Genomic DNA, 19,241 nt, shown 5'->3' with positions numbered 1-19,241 from the left:
TAACAATTCGTGCTAGACCGCTTAGCCAAGAATCAAGTCCATTTGGTTCTCGTTAAAGACATGGACTTGACCAACTACAACTATTGTAATTGATCTAGAGAATCCTTGACCTAATCTAAGACAACAATTGATTAGATTTAGTCAATTCTCTAATTAAGTCCATCTTTAATCTAACCATAGGTCTAACCCAATTAATGGACCTAATTTTCACTAACCCATTAACCCAATGTGTTATGATTTGTGTCTTAGGTTCTTCAATTCACAATCCTAGAACCTAATCAAACAACTTCTTAATTCTTAATTAAGTTTTGGGCTGAGGGTTGGGTTTGGCTTTTCAAAAAATAATTTTCATATATGTAAAACAATTTTACAATATGATTCTACCAACCATATTGCATGTTTGATTCATAATCAAGATACAAGTGAAATAAATATGAAACTACTTTAGATCTAATCTAAACAGGTTCATGTAATTGAAATAATTTCAACTTTAAACAATTTCTTTGCACAAAAATTATTAACAAAGAGATTTTATTTTAGATTTAAATATTTTTTAAATCTAATAAATCATAAATTTAATCTAGATCATATCTAACAAATTTATGATTAAAGATAGATCTACACAAACTAGGACAACCTTTGCACTGTAAGGGGTAAACCTTACAGCAGGACAACCTTGCAGTTTGTGATTGATCTAAAATTTTAATTTTAGATTTAATAATCAAATTATAAATTAGATCTAATCTAAGAAATAATCTAAGCATGTATAAATAATCATGTAATAAAGAACCTAGGCTCTGATACCAATTGTAGGAACCTTATCTAGGGTTTCAGGGTTAGATCTTGAAACTTTTTCAAGATCATACAGCGGAAGACTAAAATAAATCAAAATTTATTTTTTAAAATCAAAAAATTTTTAGATCTAAGATCCTATTACATGATTATTATATAGTATTAAATCAAAAATTAAAATATATAAATATAGCATAAACTACATGTTGATCATATCAACATGTTTCTATACTACATCTAATGTATGTATTAAACAATAGATCAGATCTATTACCTTGCAAGTTAGACGTTCTAACTTTATTGATCTGGGCTTGAGGATGATGTTGCAAGCCGCACACGCATCCGGCCTCTAGGAGTCGTCCACACGAGTCCACGAATCTCGATCAGAAGTCCTGCTTCAGGAAATCAGCACAGTATGCTAGTACTGCGCTGATCCTTCTTTGATGGTTGATCAGGTGCCTCCTTCTTCTTGATTTGGACTCTTCCAAAGATGGAAAGTAGAAGGAGGAGTTTCAAATCTGAGATGCTCTCAGGAAACTCAAGATGGAGGGAGGAAAGATAAGAAAACAAAAATCCTAGAAGAAGACCCTCTTCTTCCTCACGTTTTTCTCTCTAGACACCCAAACTTGCATCTTTTATATCTCCATGACCTAAAGGTATTTCTTTCTGATTTTTGGATGGCACAAAGGTCTCTCAAATATCTAACTTCTCCTAAAATTTCACAAAAAACCTCATCTTATACAAAGAGATATGATAGAGTCCTTGTCTAGGTCAAACACCTAGTCAAGGCTTATCCAAACATGGCAAGTTAAGGGACGCCCAACTCTTGAGCATCTCCTTCATATTTTCATACATGGATCACTAGAAAAGGGTGCACAATATATACCCTAAAATCCATGAAAATTCCAAAAAAAAATTTGAATAAATTCGGTGCAAAATTGAAAGAGTTTTAGATTTCTAAAACTCCATCTCATAGAATTCGAAATCCAAACTTATTCCTTTTAGATTTGATCCAAACCACCTTCCATGTAAGAAAGAAGAGAGGAGACCTTTTGTGAACGTGGGAGAGATCTGGGAGAGGGCTTTTGTCGCACAAAATAAGTGGAGATTGGCGTTGAATAAGAGAGAGGGTGTGGAGAAGGCTTATGTGGTGCAAGGTGGAATCCTAGTCTTACTAGGATTCTGTCTTATGACTTGTTTTAATTTGATTTTCCAAACTAAATCAAATCAAAATTAGATCAATCTAATTAAAATAGGTTTTAACCCAATTAAAAACTTAATTTAATCAGATTAAATTAGATTTAAATCTGATTTAATTTTCTAATCAAATTAGAAATTAGATTGACCCAAGTCCTAGTTGAACTAGGACTAGTTTTTTCTTGCACTTGGCTTATCCAATAAACCAATTAGACTTGATCCAATCAAGCCAAAACTAAATATAATTAAATTATATTTAATTAGACTTAATCTCAGTCCATTGGCTTAATCAAATTAAGCCAATCAGCAATCGAATTGCTAATAGATCCTCCTGCAACACTTGCACTGGGTTAAATGTCAATCGTATTGATCATTTAACCCTAGAACGATTCTTAATCGTTGATCAACCATCTGATCGAATCATGAACTCTAATGTGTGTGACCTCATAGGTCCGAACCTAAGCCGGTAGCATAGGAATAAATTTTTATACCAATCGAAGTGACCATCTAGCAATGGTACCCGACGACCGGATAGGTCGAATGTGTAGAACAACATCCTTAGAACCCATGCGGATATAGTTTTCATATCATTCATCCCCTTGACCAAAATGATCATAGGACACCCCAGAGTTTAACTGTCAACTCTGATCAGGTTGTCCACATTGTATTTCAAAATATCAAATCCATCTGATGGATTATCCTGACCAAGGTTTTGCTAAATTGAAATACAGCGACTCATTCTTCTCCAACTCTTGGAGTGGTCAATCTCATCTCGATCACACTCTGACTTCGCAAGTACTTGACTGTGCCCAGAAGCCTTCTGTCTCTGAATTAGAAATTCAGTTAGTCCAGTACCAAAGCACAGTGAGTTACTTGCAAGTCACTGAGGTGATCTCAAGTCTAAGGGACACTTATACCTATATCCCATCAGAGACATTCTCGACAGCAGAATGCTCTGAAGTTGGTCACGTTCAATGATGATGTACCCTTACATCTCACCTGTATGCCATACCAGTGTCTCCACACTCCTTGGTCAAGAGGACAACCAACCCATATGGCCTACAGCGACCTATGCTCGATAGAAGCTGTCATCCTTATTAACAGCTTATCATTTGGTCGTGAACAGTTTTAAGGACTAATCGATAAATCCTCTCTTTATCGAACTTAAATAGTCCTAAGGACTTCATCATAACAACGGAGTTCATTAGAAGATGAAAGCTTATGATGAAGATGCCAAATATATTTTATTTATTAACAAATCAATTACAATACTTGGTTGCTCAACCGTCAACAGCTTGATGATTGGCTTTTTGGGATACATTTCCCAACAAAGATACCCAAGTTCGAAAGTTATGATAGATCGGCTAACCCTATGGAACATTTGAAAAACTTTAGAGTGGTAATTCTTCTTCATGGAGCCACCGATGCCACCCTCTACAGGATCTTTTTCTCCACTTTGAACGGCATGGCTCAACACTGGTACTCTAGCTCAAAACCACGAACAATTTCCTCTTTCGAGCAAATGGGTCATCTTTTTGTGGCCCATTTTGTCAGCAGTAGGAGGCAGAGGAAGGGATCTAACTCCTTTATCAACATAAAGCAAAAGGAAGGGAAGTCTCTCCGATCTTACCTTGGCCATTTTAATGCGGCCGTTTTGAAAGTGCACGACCTAGATCAATCGATCGTGATGGCCACCTTGAAGGACAGGCTTTTAAAAAATGGTCTCCAATACTCTTTGGAGAAGTCCTACCCTTGTGATTTTGCGGAGATGTTAACCAAGGTGGAGAAGTATGCATGGGCTGATGAAGCTTTCAGGGGTGAACCCACCCCTAGAGTAATTCTTGGAGAACAAAGAAAGGAAGAGCCTAGGGAGCCTTGGCCGCAAGAAAACCAAAAGAAAAACCTTTGACAAGCCTGATCTCCTCTAAGGCACCAATGATCCCGAATCCCCCTAGGGGGGTGCCAGCAAAGAAACCTGATGGAGAAGCAGCGTCTGTCTCCACCTAAAAAATTTACTAATTACACTCCCCTTAGTGTTCCTCGAACACAGGTCCTCATGGAAGTTCGGGGCTAGATCCCACAACCTCAAAAAATAAGGGGGAACTCGATGCATCGAAACCCAAATAAATACTGCCTTTACCATCTTGACCATGGACACAACATTGAAGACTGTATCCAGCTTCATGATGAGATTTAAGAACTCATACATCATGGGAGGCTGGACTGATTCATCAGATGCTGGCCCGAGCAACATGAGGAGCATCGAAGAGATCCCCCATAGCCTGAGCAGCGGCAACAACCTCCAGAAGATCGACCTGTAGCAGGGATCATCAATGTAATAGTAGGAGGGCATCAGCCTTGGATCAAAGAGGAAGCTGAATCATCCAAAAGGTCAAGAATTAAGGAGCCCATCACCTTTATTGAAGAAAACACTCAAGGAGTTTTATATCTGCATAATGACACGATAGTTGTAACTCTAAATATAAAAAATTATGATGTATGTCATATTCTGATAGATAATGAAAGCTCAGCAGATGCGTTATTTTACAATGCTTTTCTTAAAATAGGAATACCCCTTGAGTGCCTAGGGTGACTAGATGCCCCCCTCGTAGGGTTCACAGGCGATGTTATACCTATTGAAGGGGTTGTCACATTATTTGTGATTGCTGGCCGAACCACTCGACGATCGATGGCCTAGATGGACTTTCTAGTGGTACGAGTGCCCTCTACATATAATGTTATTATTGGATGCCTAAGCCTCAACATCCTTCGAGCGATAGTATCCACTTATCACCTCACAATGAAATTTTTGACCCATGAGGGGGTCGATGAGGTTCGGGGGGATCAGATCTTGATGCGTCAATGCTATACCATTTCAGTTCGAGATGCCAGACAACCTGAAGCTTATCCTATTGATGGGCTAGACACCCGTGATGACCTGATGGAAGAACATGGGGAGCCGATAGAAGATCTGGATGCAATCCCATTAAAAGATGGAAACCCGAGACACATGATGCAAATTGGATCCAAACTGGATTCAAAAGTAAGATAATAACTTGTTTCTTTTTTATCAAAAAATGCAGACATTTTTATCTGGACTCCTGCAGATGTGCTCAAGATTGACCCCATGATAACGATGCATTGACTGAGTGTCAAGCCCATCTATCGGCCAGTCAAGCAGAAGAGAAAAAATTTCACCCCCGAATGACAAAAAGCAATAGCTGAAGAGGTGGAAAAGCTGCTTAAAACCAACTTCATTCAGAAAGTAACTTACCCTAACTGGATTGCTAATGTTGTTTTAGTAAAGAAGGCGAATGATGGATGGCGGATCTGTATAGATTTTATAGATTTAAAAAAAGCATATCCGAAGGATAGCTGCCCTCTGCCTTCAATTGACCAGTTGGTAGATGCTACTTCGGGGCATGAACTCCTCACCTTCATGGATGCCTTCTCAGAATATAATCAAATCCAGATGGCACCTGAAGATGAGGAGAAAACTACCTTTATTAATGATCGAGGTCTCTTTTGCTACAGGATTATGCCCTTCGATCTAAAGAATGCAGGCACTATTTATCAGCGCTTGATAAACAACATGTTTGAATATCAAATTAGTCAAAATATGGAGGTCTATGTAGATGATATGTTTATCAAAAGTAAGACTTCATACTACCATGTGGATGATCTCAAAGAGACCTTCGCCACTCTTCAAAAATATCAGATGACCTCAATAAAATTTTTGAAATTTCTGATGTTGAGTCAGGGTGTAAAGGCCAACCCGAAGAAGATCAAAGCCATCCAGGACATGAGTCCTCCAAAAATCATAAAAAAGGTCCAAAGTCTCACAGGGTGGACAGCAGCACTCAATCGATTTGTGTCCAAATCAGCTGAATGATGCCTCCTATTCTTTAAGATTTTGAGATAGCCATATTGAAAAATATGTCCTAAAGTTAATTGTTTGACAATTGTGCTATTATAAATCTATATAAATTAATAAATAATAAAATTTATTTGGTCTTTTTCATTACAAGGTTACATCTTCTAACGAACTCTTATGTTGTGATGAAGTCCCTAGGACTATTTTGATCGATAAAGGAGGATTTATCGCGTAGTCTTTAAATTAGTTCGCAACCAAATGATATACTATTACTAAGACGATAGTGATATCAAGTGTAGGTCGTTATGTACCATATACGTTGGTTATCCTCGTAACCAAATGATATGGAGACACTGATATCACATACAGGTAAGATGTAGTACATCATCACTGAACGTGACCAACTGCGAAGCACTCTGCTGTCAAGGATAGCTTACGAAGGGTATGGGTATAAGTATCCCTTTGATCTGAGATCATCATGGTGACTTACAAGCAACTCACTGTACTTTGATGCTAGACTAACTGAGTTTCTAATTTAATACTGAAAGATTTTTGGATGCAGTCAAGTACTTATTAAGTCAATGCATGAGTCAAGATGGGATTGATCCCTCCGAATTAGTAGAAATTAATGTATCAATGTATTTCAATTTAGCAAAATCTGAGCTCAAAAATTCATGTGATAGATTTGAAAGATTGAAATACAATATGGATGACTTATCTAGGAACAGTTAAATTTTAGATCATCCTTAAGCATTAAGATCAAAGGGATGAATTATACAGTAACCATACGTCAATAGGTTCTTGAATGTTGCTTCGCCATCATTCGACCTATCCGGATGTCGGGTCATCATTGCTAGATGGTTACATCGATTGGTTTAAAAATTATTTTTATGCTATCGACTTAGGTTCAAACCTATGAAGTTATACTCAAAAAAAGTTTCTAACTGATCATGTGGTTGATCAATGATTGAGAATCGTTCAAGGGTTTAATTATCAATTCGATTGATGATTAACCTTTTGTAGAAGTTGCAATAAGTTTATTCATCGAGTATTAGTGAATTTATAGATGACTAATTAGTAATTAAATTATTAATTAGCTCAATTTGATTGAGTAAAGAAGATTAAATAAAATTTAATTAAATTAGATTCAATTAGGTTTGTCTCGATTAGGTTATGAGATGATTTAATCTCTAAGGGAGAAATATCTCTGATTTGATCAGAACTTTGGTTCAATCAATTTTTAATTTGATTAAAAATTTATGAGCCTAATTAGATTAGATTTCATATATTTTATTTGGGCTAAACCAAATGTGATTTGGTTTGGATTCAAATAAGGAAATCTAGAGTCCATATAGGCTTGGACTCTTCCTCCCCATGTGCCTCCCACTTTGACACCAAGTTTCTCCACGCACAAGAGGTTTTTGTGTGAGATTTTTTCATGCCAAATAGGTATTCTCCCTTCCTTTCTCACATCTAAATTTGATTTAGTTTTGATAAAAGGAAGGTTTTGAAATTAAATTTCAAAATATTCTTTATCAAGAGAATCTATTCTTATCCAAATCACTCTACATGCCAACTTATTTTTTTCTCCTAATATGTGTGACATTTTGAGGAGATTTTTTATGAAAAATTATTTGGAGAACTAATTTACCATAAAAAAATATGAGAAGGGGTGTCCCATATTCTTTTGGGCATGTTTTAGCATAGAATTGAGAGAAGATGCGATATATCTTGAAGAGTCCAAGATCCTTAGGACTCTTCACCCAACCCTACTACACGCCCATAAAAAGGGGTCTATTTCTCACTTTTATGCATGTAAGAGTCTATAGAAAAGGGCTTTCATAGTGAGAAGTCCTTGGGTATGGGTTCATGGTGTGAAAAGAGAAGGAGAGTCCTTTCTCTTAGGGTGTACGCAAAATTTATTTTTTAGAATTTCTTCCTTTGGGTTTGGGAAGAGAGAAAAAATAAGAGAGAAATTATTTCTTCTTCATCTTTCTTACACTTCTTCATCTCCTCCAAAAATATATCTTCAATCTTTAAAAAGGTTCTAGAGATTTGAAGAAAGAATCCAGATTAGCCAAGAAGAAGATTTTCACGTGAGCTAGCACTCTCGAAAAGACCGATCAGATCGGAGCTTCGAGTGAACTTTTTGTAAAAGTCGAACGTATGTGCATTTGTGAGCAACCAGCGAAGATCTTCTCTATCATGTTCATCAGTAGTGGTGATCATCGATCCGCGATCAGATATCGAGTTCTGAACTCAGATAGGTGTAGACCTGATCTACTGCTTTCATCCATGCTTGTAGATTTTATCTTTCGAATTTTTTAGATTTTATATACAATATATCATGTCATAGATCCTAGAGTAGATTGATTTGATAATTAGATTATATACATGTTAGATTAATTTGATTAATCTAATCATCTTCTACTATAATTTATTCAAAAAAAATTAATTTTGAAATACATGCATGAAATCGCCTACGTTCACCAACAGTGGTATCAGAGGCTAGGTTCATTATGACATATTATATATGCATATTAAATTTAAATTTTAATTTTATTTAGATTTGATATGTGATATCTTAGATCTGAATTTAATTAATGGCTGATCGTATAAACTGATATAAGATTGTCCTGCTGTAAGGTTTATCCTTTACAGTGAAAAGATTGTCCTAGTTTGTGCTGATCTTTGATAAAATTTGATTTTACATGTTGCATGTGATATTTATAATCTGATTAGATGTGATCTAAGGTTGTGATTAGATCTGATATAATTAGATTAAATCTAAATTCATACATATATGATATGTGATTAGATTAGATGATCCGATTAACAAGTACTTAGATTGAGTTGATCATCAGGCTGTCCGATCATACGAGCAATAAGAGTTTAAAAGCCCTCTCTTTTCATTCGATGGAATACTCTTATGGCATGTAGGGGTACCATGTAATTAGATCTCATGAAGAAAAACATAAAAGAAAGAACTTATTTTTCTGCAAAATCTTAGATCTTGAAACCCTAGGTTTGTTGTAAGTGATACAAAATTGTATGAAAAATAAAATATCTAATCTATAGGATTAAAATTATTTTAATAATAAAAAAATAAAATTTCAAATCATAAAAAATTTTAGATGTGATCTAAAAGATATTTATGATTGATTTTATTTTAAGATTATACAAGATTTTTTATATCTGAAATGTGCTAGCACAATTACTGAGCTGATCCAATTTTAAATTGAGTTGACCCAATCTCCTTGTGCAGCCGGCTTAATGTTGATTGAGTCGACCCAATTTCAGAATAGAAAATCTTTGCATAATATTTATTATAAATTATTTATAAAATAAAAAATTAAAATTATTTCAAACCTAAATCTAAACCCATGTTGATGCTAAACTTAATTGAGAATTAAGTGAAGAATTGATTAGATCTAGAATTGTGAATTAAAGATCTAATATCATTCGTATAAAACATGAGAGCATGGGTTAGCTTAAATCAGGTCTTGTTAATTAGGTTAGATCTAAAGTTAGAATCAAAGAGTTAATGGACTGTATAAAGAAATTGATTAAATCAAATCAAATGTTGAATTAGATAAAATCAGAATTTTTCTAGAACCAATACAATAGTTGTAGATAGTCAAGTTCATATCTTTAATTAGACCAAATGGACCTTGATTGTGGCTCAGTGGTTGAACTCGAAATATTAGATTGATTAAATCGAAACTAGCTAACCAATTGGTGTCTAAGATAAGTTTGGCATTTCGACTGGTGGTTTTTAATTGGAAGTAGCTTACCTGGCCATTTCGAGGTGTCTAAGGTATGTTAGGAATAATGTCCCAAAGCCAATCATCAATCTGTTGATGGTTGTGCTCATTTTTATATTTGTACATAAATTATGAATTAATAAAAATTATTTTGATATTTTTCATCATAAAATATTTCATCTTCTAATGAACTCTTATGTCGTGGTGAAGTCCTTAGAACTATTTAGACTTGACAAAGGAGGATTTGTCGTTTAGTCCTTAAATCTGTTCGCGATCAAATGATACATTATTACCAAGGATGACAATGTTTATCAAGCATAGGTCATTGTGTGCCATATAGGTTGGTTGTCCTCTTAACCAATGAGTGTGGAGACAATGGTATGGCATACAGATGAGATGTAAGGGTACATCTGCACTGAACATGACCGACTCCGGAGCTATTCCTGCTGTCAAGATTTGCTCCGATAGAATATGGGTATAAATGTCCCTCCGACCTGAGACCACCACGGTGACTTGCAAGCAACTCACTGCACTTAGGCACTGGACTACCTGAATTTCTAATTCAGTGACGAAAGGCTGCTGGGTGTAGTCAAGTACTTGACTTGTCGGTGCGTGTGTCAAGATGGGATTGACCACTCCAGTTTAAGAGCTGTGTACAGTCATGTTTCAATTTAGCAAAATCTTGGCTAGGGTAGTCCTTGTGAGGAGTCACAGGACTGTTTGAGTTGAGCACGATTCGGATGATCTGATCAGGGTTGACAGTTTAACCCTGAGTCATCCTAAACACAGGGGTCAAAAGGATGAATTATACAGTAACCATATTCATGTAGGTTCTGAGTATTCTGATTGTAACTTTTTGATCTATCCGGACATCGGGTACCATTGCTAGATGGTCACTTCAATTAGTATAGGAATTGGTTCCTGTGCTACCGGCTTAGGTTCGAACCTGTGGGGTCACACACATTTGAGATTTCTATATGATCTGATGGCTGATGTAGAATCCTACATGTTTGAGACTTAGTGATCGAGAATCAGGATTCTCTGATCATGAGTTCCACACATTATGGGTACCGGGGTCAAGAGTCCCACTGGTTGGGACTTTTCGATCAGGGTTACATATCGATGAATTCTGATACCCGATTGCCCACCGAATTTGGACTCAATATTTATGAGAGGTTTAATTTATGATTTGATCACTAATTAACTCAATTTGATTGAGTAATTATTTTTGGATCAAGTCCAATTGAATTGGATTCAGTTGGGTTAGACCCGATTAGGTTAAGAGTTGACCTAATCGTCAAGATGGTTTGGTCCCTGATTTGATCGGAGGTTGGGCTTAGTCAATTCCTGATTTGATTAGAATTTTATTGAGCCTAATTAAGCCTAATTAAGTTGGGTTTAAATTAGTCTAATTGGACCTATCTTATTTGGTTCAATTAAGTTGGTTTAAATAATAAAACCACCTTGACCCAATCTCCATGCGCCACCTCACTTCCATTGCACCCATTTGAATTCATGAGAAGGAACTTCTCATGAATTATTTCCTCACGCCAAGCCCTCTCCACATCCCACTTTAATGTGCCATATGAATGGATAAGGATGATTGGTTGGCCATTCAAATTCAAAATAAAGTTTGAATTTGAATGGGCAATCAATCTTTACACCTTATCCCTTTTTTTACACCCCATTTATTACATGAGAAAAGATTTCTCATGAAATCACTCCATGCATAATTTAAGCCATGCCTCACACCTTTAGTGGATAAGGGATGAGTTGGTGTCCATTTGAATTCAAAATTTGATTTGAATTCAAATGTGCAATTACTCATCTTTATCCTTTCTTTTGGATAAGACGTTTGAGGTTGTTATAAAAGGAGGAGAAGAGTGGGGCGTGAAAGAAAAAGATTTTTGAAAAAAAATTCTGGGGCATGAGAAGTCTTGTGCATAAGAAGAAAGTTCATATCCTTCCAAGAGAAAAAGAAAAAAAAAAAGAAAAGTGGGTGCAAGGTTTCCGGTGAGTTTCCTAGAGTTTTAGCCTGGAGTTCGGGAAGTGAGAAAGTGAGCTACGAGTGTCGTGAGCCCATAAAATCTTAAGAAGATCTTCAACATCTTCTCAAGCATATCTGTTGATGATCTGGAGCATTCAAAGAATCGACATACATCGATTGAAGGAGTTCGATCAGCATCGGCCGTCAAAAGGGCTCTACAATGAGCTAGCACTCGTGAGGAGTCGATCAGATCGGGAGCTTCATGTAGATGATCTGCAGAGGCCAGACACACTGTGTGGCTGCATCATGATGATCAGACTCTTCCGACGATGATCTGATTACGGCGATCTACTACCCGCACAAAGGTATTGTGTTCTGAACACATTACAATAAAGTATTTATTGTTCAAATTTGAATTTTAAATTTAAATACATGCATGCTATATATCATATTTAGATCCTAGTGTAGGATAAATCATAATTTTGAAAAAAATTTAAAATTACCATTTTACCCCTGCACTGAATTTCTCAACAAATGGTATCAGAGCGGGTTCTTAGATATGATATATATATTTGCATGCTTAGATTAAGTTGTAATCTAAAAGTTTAAATTTTGAAAGTTGTTCAAAATTCAAAATTCAAAAATTTAAAATTTAAAATTTAAATTTTGAAAGTTGTTCGAAATTCAAAATTCAAAAAATTTGAAATTTAAAATTTGAAATTTAAATTTTGAAATTTGTAATTTGAAATTTAAAATTCAAAAATTTGAAATTTAAAATTCAAAATTTGAAATTTGGATGAAATTTCAAATTTGAAATTCAAAATTTAAAATTCAAAATTTGAAATTCAAAATTTGAAATTTAAAAATTTGAAATTTGAAATTTAAAATTTGTTTGAAATTTAAAATTCAAAATTTAAAATTTAAAATTTGAAATTTGAAATTTAAATTTTGAAATTGATATATTTAGATATACTTGATCCATGTAGCAAGTAATCGAATTGGGTTGGTTGCCATGGTCGTCCGGTCATAGGAGAAAAGCAGAGTTTAAAGGCCCTCTCCTCCCATTTGATGGGGTCTCCTATGGCAGTAGGGGTGCCGCTGCAATTATATCCCATGCAGATGAAGCAGCGAAAGGAATTAAGATGTAAAAGTTCAATTGTAAAATTTATCATGAATGTGTTAGATTAGATCTAAAGGAATATTCACGATTTATTTTGATTAAGTTATTTTCTGTTATGTAATTAGTAATTGGATTGCTATTTATGAAATGTGCTGATCTATTTGTGAAATGAGTCAACATATTTGGTGAATAAAAAATAAAACCTTTCAAATTTAAAAATTATTTTCGAAATGCCAAATCCTGACCCATCAGTCCAAATACTTAATTAAAAGAATTAAGTGTTGTCTAGTAGGTCTAGAATTGTGAATTAAGACCTAAGACAATTGCATAAACTTATGGGTCAATGGGTTAGATGGATTAGGTCCATAATTGGGTTAGACCTAAGGTTAGCTTAAAGAAATGGACTAAATTAGAGTAATTGGTCAAATCTAATTAAAAGTTGAATTAGATTAGGTCAAGGATACTCTAGACTCAACTCCAATAGTTGTAGTTGAATGGGTCCATGTCTTTAACTAGACCAAGATGGATTTATTCATGGCTACGTAGTGGAACCCAATTTACTAAGTTGATCAAATTGAACTAATGAACCGGTTGGTGTCTAACGTAAGTTTGGCAGTTTGACTAGTGGTTTTTAAGCGGGAGCTACTCGCAGTGATTCGATCTCTGACGAGTTAATGGCATATCCCCACCACTGATCTCACTTACCAGGCCAACCTGGTGAATTAGATTTTGATTAGATCACTTGGTGATTAGGGCTCACCCATGTCATTAGGTAAATCAGTTTAACTGATTTAGGTGCTCCTAATGCCAGCTTTAATTAAATCCTTTTTAATCTGACTTGGTGAGGTCAGTGAGAGGATTGAAATTGGCTAGATATTTTCTTCTCATCTATCTTTTAATAAAATCCTCAAAAATTATTAGGTCCCTAAAAATGATTAAGTTATATTGATAACTAAGTCATAGCCTCCCATTAAGTGAGTGATAATGAGTCCATTAGTTTAATAATCATTGGAGGCCCAAAGGCCTGGTGCTTATTGACTAATGGAATTATCATTCATAATATGATAATTTGGTTTGAGTCTTTCTGATGGTGATCAGATTGGCCGGCCAAAGTCGGGCCTGATCATTTATTGGTCCGATTCACCAAATCAAATCATGTTAATGGTTGGACCTAACCAGATCTTTTCAGTGGAGGCCAAAACCTACTGATTAGGTTCTGGGGCAAAATCAATTACTAGAAGTTGTTTAGAGAAATAACTGGTTATGAACCTACCCATAGATGCACATGGGTTGACCAACCAAAGTTGGACTCGTGTGTAGTCTGTGTGGATTCTAGTACCCACTAAGGAATTAAAGTAATTTCTCGAATTGGAGGTTGAGGCTACCAGTTCATAAAAATACTAAGAGAAACTTTAGACTAAAGTCCAAGTCTTTAGTATTTATAATTTATGTACTAATAGAGGTCTGGTTTTCCTTTATGCAGCTATGGCCACTACCCTGTCTCTCCGGTCATTATTAGATAATGACAAGCTCATGGGACCTAATTTCGATAGCTGGTATCGAAAATTAAAAATCATCCTTGAGCATGAGCGGATCCTTTATGTAGTAACGGATCCGACACCTGAGGAGCCAGCCCTGAACGTTAGAGGGATGGTCCGAGATACTTATCAGAAGTGGTTCAACGATCGCACCACCGTTCGGTGCATTATGCTGGCGGCAATGAATGATGAGTTCAGCCGCAGGTTCGAGAACGTCCAGCCACAGAAGATGCTTCAAATGTTGAATGACTCCTTTGGCACGCCTGACGATGTTGAAAGACACAAAATTAGTTGTGCCATTTTCAATGCTCGGATGAGGGATGGAGCCTCAGTCATTGATCATGTACTGTACGTGATCGAAATGATTGAGCACCTAAGTAAACTAGGCTTTCGTCTGCACGAGCAGCTCAGTAAGGATGCGATCCTTAATTCATTGACCAAGTCCTTCCTCCCCTTCCTTACTCATTTTTGGATGACAAAGCTTGTAGTGAACTACCACAGCTTGTTGGGGTTGCTATAGAACTTTGAGAAGGATCACCAGCTCCATAAGGAGTCGGTGAATGTTGTGGGAGGGTCTTTTTCTGGTCGTCGACCCTTTAAGAAAGGAAAGAAGAAGAACAAGAAGAAGAAGAATAAGAAGGTGCAGTTGCATGCTGGGACGTCTTTACAGGGTCAGACCAAGAAGCGCAAGCCTGACCAGAGCCAGGCAGAGTGCTACTTTTGCAAGAAGCAGGGGCACTGGAAGAGAAACTGTCCTCTATACATTGCCTCCCTGGACCTGAACAGGCCGAAGAAGAAGCAAGGTACTTATATGATAACACCTTGCAACTTTTCCATTTGTGATACTACTGCCTGGGTATTGGATATCGGAAGCTCTTATCATATTTGCAATTCGATGCAGGTTCTGTAGGTCAGTAGGAGATTTGATGAAGGCGATAGATTCCTGAACGTTGGAGATGGAAGCAAAGTTTCAGTTCTAGCATTAGGAATCATGAACCTTGTAATCAATTCTCGAAATATAATTCTGAGTAAATATCACTATTGTCCAAGGCTTTTTATTAAATATTATTTCTGTAGGCCTTTTGGCCATGAACGGTTATCAATTTTTAATAAAAAAAATATTTGCAATATCATTTTGAATGATGTTACAATATTTGTTGGACAACTTAATAATGAAATTTACTTTCTATCACAACCTGTTAATATGGTTCAAACCTCTGGTAAATGCCCTAGAATAGATAATGTGTCAGAAGTCTACCTTTGGCACTGTAGGCTAGGTCATATCAATAAGAACAGGATAAACAGGTTGGCTCAAGAAGGAATTCTTGAAGTAGGTGATTGTGAATCACTTCCAACCTGTGAGTCCTGTCTTCTTGGTAAAATGACCAAATCACCTTTTACTGAAAAAGGTGAGCGAGCCAGTGAACTCTTGGGTTTGGTACATTCTGATGTATGTGGACCCATGAGCTCAAGTGCAAGAGGTGGATATTTCTACTTCATAACCTTCACAGACGACCTATCGAGGTATGGGTATGTCTATTTAATGAAGCATAAATCAGAGTCGTTTGAAATGTTCAAACTATTCCGAAATGAGGTAAAAAAATAAACTGAAAAGTGTATTAAAACTCTTCGATCTGATCGAGGAGGTGAATATCTTTCCAATGATTTTATGACATATCTTGAAGAGAATGAGATTCTCTCTCAGTGGACTCCTCCTGGAACACCATAACATAATGGTGTATCTGAAAGGAGGAATCGGACCTTGTTGGACATGGTTCGATCCATGATGGGGTTTGCTGGTTTGCTGATCTCTCTCTGAGGATATGCACTCGAATCGGCTTGTTACCTTCTAAATAGAGTTTCGAGTAAGTCTGTAACCAAAATGCCATATGAGATATGGATAGGACGTAAGCTAGTACTCTCGTACCTTAGGGTTTGGGGGTGTCTGGCTTATGTTAAACATTTAATTACGGACAAGCTTGGACCTAGGTCTGACAAGTGTAATTTTATAGGGTACCCAAAAGAGATCAAAGGGTATTACTTCTACCTAGCTGTTGAGCAAAAAGTGTTTGTCAGCCTTAAGGCAATCTTTTTAGAAAAGGAGTTCCTTGGTGAAGGGACTGTTGCCTCTATGATCGAACTTGACGAAGGTTGACAGGTGAAAAAACTGACACAAGTTGCTGAACCTAAACCGGATTTGGTTAGATCAGATCCGGAGCCCATTGTTCAAGCACCCTTAAGACGATCTGGTAGAGTACCACGTCAACCGGACAGATACTATCGTTTCTTGGTCCGGGACGGCGATCCTATCGAACTTGATGAAAATGATGAGGATCCGATCACCTACATGGATGCAATGCAGAGATCCGACTCTGAGAAATGGCTGGAGGTCATGAAATCCGAAATTGAGTCCATGGAGGTCAATGATGTATGGACATTGGTTGACCCACCCGAAGGAGTAAAACCCATAGGGTGTAAGTGGGTCTTCAATAGGAAGAGAGGCACAGACAGAAAGGTAGAAACCTATAAAGCCTGTTTGGTTGCCAAGGGATATCGTTAACATTATGGTATAGACTATGACGAGATATTTTCTCCTGTAGCAATGCTCAAATCCATTCGGATTATGCTTGCGATAGCTGCCCATCTGGACTATAAAATCTGGCAGATGGATGTGAGGACAACTTTTCTAAACGGAGAGCTGGATGAAGAGGTGTATATGATACAACTTGAAGGATTCACATCCACAGATGAGTCTAAGGTGAGCAGACTACAGAGGTCCATTTATGGACTTAAGCAGGCATCCCGGAGTTGGAACATACGTTTTGATAGGACGATCAAGACGTATGGCTTCGTTAAGAATGGAGAAGAGCCCTGCATTTATAAGTGGGCTAATGGTCCAGTAGTAGTATTTCTTGTATTGTATGTGGATGACATTCTCTTAATCGAAAATGATGTCCCTACATTACAGGGAATAAAGATTTGGCTGTCGTCACAGTTCTCAATGAAGGATCTGGGAGAAGCTTCCTACATCCTAGGGATGAAGATCTATAGGGATAGATCTAAAAGGTTGCTTGGTTTATCTCAGTCCACGTACATTGATACTATGCTGAAAAGGTTCAGCATGGAGAATTCCAAGAAAGGCTATCTTTCGATAGGCCATGGAATTTCTCTCTCAAAGAGGGATTGTCCGACAACACCTCAAGAGAGAGAGCGTATGGGTAGGATTCCATATGCTTCGACAGTGGGATCTATCATGTACGCCATGACATGTATACGATCAGATGTGGCATACTCACTAGGGGTAGTGAGTAGATACCAATCTGATCCAGGGGAGAATCACTGGAAGGTTGTTAAAATCATCCTGAAGTATTTAAAAAATATTAAGGACCAGTGGCTTGTTTATGGTGAATCAGACTTGAGACTTATGTTGGGAATAGTGTCCCAAAGCCAATCGTCAGCCTGTTGACGATTGCACTCATTTTTGTATTTGTACATAAATTATGAATAAATAAAAATTATTTTGGTATTTTTTCATCACAAAATGTTTCATCTTCTAATGAACTCCTATGTTGTGGTGAAGTCCTTAGGACTATTTAGACTCGACAAAGGAGGATTTATCGTTTAGTCTTTAAATCTATTCGCGACCAAATGATACGTTGTTACCAAGGACGACAACATTTATCAAGCATAGATCGTTGTGTGCCATATAGGTTGATTGTCCTCTTAACCAATGAGGTGGAGACACTAGTATGGCATACAGGTGAGATGTAAGGATACATCTGCACTGAACGTGACCGACTCTGGAGCTATTTCTGCTGTCAAGATTTTCTCCGATGGAATATGGATATAAATATCCCTCCGACCTGAGACTGCCACGATGACTTGCAAGCAACTCACTGCACTTAGGCACTGGACTACCTGAATTTTTAATTCGGTGACGGAAGGCCGCTGGATGTAGTCAAGTACTTGACTTGTCGGTGCGTGTGTCAAGATGGGATTGACCACTCCAGTTTAGGAGCTGTGTACAGTCGTATTTCAATTTAGCAAAACCTTGGCCAGGGTAGTCCTTGTGAGGAGTCACAGGACTGTTTGAGTTGAGCATGATTCGGATGATCTGATCAGGATTGACAGTTTAACCCTGAGTCATCCTAAACGCAGGGGTCAAAAGGATGAATTATACAGTAACCATATTCATATAGGTTCTGAGTGTTGCGATTGAGACTCTTCGACCTATCCGAATGTTGGGTACCATTGCTAGATGGTCACTTCGATTAGTACAGGAATTGGTTCCTGTGCTACCGGCTTAGGTTCGAACCTGCGGGGTCACACACATTAGAGGTTCCTATCTGATCTGATGACTGGGGTAGAATCCTACATGTTTGGGACTCAGTGATCGAGAATCAAGATTCTCTGATCATGAGTTCCACACATTATGGGTACCGGGGTCAAGAGTCCCACTGGTTGGGACTTTTCGATCAGGGTTACATATCGATGAATTCTGATGCCCGATTGTCCATCAGATTTGGACTCAGTATTTATGAGAAGTTTAATTAGTGATTTGATCACTAATTAACTCAATTTGATTGAGTAATTATTTTTGATCAAGTCCAATTGAATTGGATTCAATTGGGTTCGACCCAATTAGGTTAAGAGTTGATCTAATCATTGAGATGGTTTGGTCCCTGATTTGATCAGAGGTTGGGCTTAGTCAATTTCTGATTTGATTAAGATTTTATTGAGCCTAATTAAACCTAATTAAGTTGGATTTAAATTAGTCTAATTGGACCTAACTTATTTGGTTCAATTAGGTTGGTTTAAATAATTAAACCACCTTGACCCAATCTCCATGCGCCACCTCACTTCCATTGCACCCATTTGAATTCATGAGAAAGAACTTCTCATGAATTTTTTTCTCACGCCAAGCCCTCTCCACACCCCCTTTAATGTACCAAATGAATTGATAAGGATG

This window comes from Elaeis guineensis, chromosome 6, assembly GCF_000442705.2.
Source record: "Elaeis guineensis isolate ETL-2024a chromosome 6, EG11, whole genome shotgun sequence".
Classification (NCBI taxonomy): Eukaryota; Viridiplantae; Streptophyta; class Magnoliopsida; order Arecales; family Arecaceae; genus Elaeis; species Elaeis guineensis.
The sequence above is the reverse complement of the archived record's forward strand: the minus strand, read 5'-3'. Positions refer to the sequence as shown.